The sequence below is a fragment of the Limulus polyphemus genome, unplaced genomic scaffold (assembly GCF_000517525.1).
Source record: "Limulus polyphemus unplaced genomic scaffold, Limulus_polyphemus-2.1.2 Scaffold17889, whole genome shotgun sequence".
Classification (NCBI taxonomy): domain Eukaryota; kingdom Metazoa; phylum Arthropoda; class Merostomata; order Xiphosura; family Limulidae; genus Limulus; species Limulus polyphemus.
Window position 1 is genome coordinate 1 of NW_013683499.1, and position 2,077 is coordinate 2,077.

At 34.2% G+C, this 2,077-nt stretch overlaps 1 long non-coding RNA gene across 1 annotated transcript; it reads right to left on the minus strand.

Annotated features, from left to right (window-relative positions):
* Nucleotides 1-58: 58 nt before the first annotated feature.
* On the minus strand, nt 59-2,071 carry LOC111084351. The gene is made up of 2 exons (XR_002609509.1): nt 1,911-2,071; nt 59-1,804 (listed from the first exon to the last, which is right to left on the minus strand). It is a non-coding gene; the product is annotated as an uncharacterized LOC111084351 (long non-coding RNA).
* Between the last annotated feature and the right edge of the window lie 6 nt (nt 2,072-2,077).

The following is a 2,077-nucleotide window of genomic DNA, read 5'->3' on the forward strand; positions in this document are numbered from 1 at the left end:
CATACACAGAAGCCTGACCACTAATCAGGTCTTACAATATTATATTCAAACTTTCATTTATAGAAGCCTGACCACTAATCCGATCTTACAATATTATACTCAAACTTTCATTTATAGAAGCCTGACCATTAATAAAGATTTTACAATATTATATTCAAACTTTCATACAACAGAAGCCTGACCACTAATCGGGTCTTACACCATTGTTTTTGGGATTTGCCAAATATTAGGTTTGTCTATACATATTCTTTTTTTTATCATTTTGTATAACACTTTTTCCTATAAAATTTATCACAGTATATTATATTATCATCTCAGGTTTTTTAACTTGCATCAACACATTTCTGTAGAAAAAGTCTTTCTTTAACAAATAGGATCCTCAGGGTAGTGAACTTATCCACTATGTAAGGATTCTTTATGTGAATAGGTTTTAAACTCCTGGGGTAGAGAAAAATCTGGTCAACAGACAAATCATATTGAGGAAACCAGACACGTGTACTAATCGTTTTAAGTTTCTTACTCCACTGCATAAAATACTAGTATCATTATGAAAATTATAACATTATTTGGATAGTTAAGGAACGGCTAAGCTCATTTTAAATGAAAAAACTATATATTTATATCTCCCAACATGCACTTCCCTATCATTCTTCTCGTTAAATATCTACTTACCTGGACGTTACGTGTCTTGGACCATGTGGCACAATGTGTTCAATCATCCTGAAAGTTGTATCTGTGTTTACCTGAGAATACAGGTCAGCTTCCTGAAAGTTGTATCTGTGTTTACCTTAGAATACAGGTCAGCTTCCTGAAAGTTGTATCTGTGTTTACCTTAGAATACAGGTCAGCTTCCTGAAAGTTGTATCTATGTTTACCTTAGAATACAGGTCAGCTTCCTGAAAGTTGTATCTGTGTTTACCTGAGAATATAGGTCAACTTCCTGAAAGTTGTATCTGTGTTTACCTTAGAATACAAGTCAGCTTCCTGAAAGTTGTATCTGTGTTTACCTTAGAATACAGTCATCATCCTGAAAGTTGTATCTGTGTTTACATTAGAACATAAGTCATCATCCTGAAAGTTGTATCTGTGTTTACCTTAGAACATAAGTCATCATCGTGAAAGCTGTATCTGTGTTTACCTTAGAATATAGGTCTACTTCCTGAAAGTAGTATCTGTGTTTACCTTAGAATACAGGTCAGCTTCCTGAAAGTTGTTTCTATGTTTACCTGAGAATATAAGTCATCATCCTGAAAGTTGTATCTGTGTTTACCTGAGAATATAAGTCATCATCCTGCTTCTCCATGATGAATTCAGCAGATTTATTTTCAAACACTTTGTACGTCTCAACATATCGACCAGCTTCTTCTGGACTGCAGTATCACAAAACAAATCAGAGTTGTCTATTTCCTTAATGCATGGTGAACAGTTTAACATGTTTACAATGTCAAATAACATTGAGAATAAAACCTACACATTAACTTCTGTTAAAACTACGATTTCTGTGAGACAAAACTATCAGTGGTTAGAGAGTGGTTCGCAAGTTATTCTGAATGATGAGTACTTAATTCAAGTAAAATAATAATAACATAATCTTATATTAATGTATTATAAACCTAATTATGATGTGTAATGACTTAGATAATAAAATTATAATAATTACAGTTTACCAACTTACACTAGTTCACAGCTGGTAGAATGATAATGTTATCATTTGTCAGCTGTCTCAGTACCTCTGTCAACTGGTAGAATGACTAGTGTTATCATTTGTCAGCTGTCTCAGTACCTCTGTCAACTGGTAGAATGACTAGTGTTATCATTTGTCAGCTGTCTCAGTACCTCTGTCAACTGGTAGAATGATAGTGTTATCATTTGTCAGCTGTCTCATTCTACCAGTTGACAGAGGTACTGACCTAGTGTTATCATTTGTCAGTTGTCTCAGTACCTCTGTCAACTGGTAGAATGATAGTGTTATCAGTTGTCTCAGTACCTCTGTCAACTGGTAGAATGACTAGTGTTATCAGTTGTCAGCACCTCTGTCAACTGGTAGAATGACTAGTGTTATCATTTGTCAGCTGTC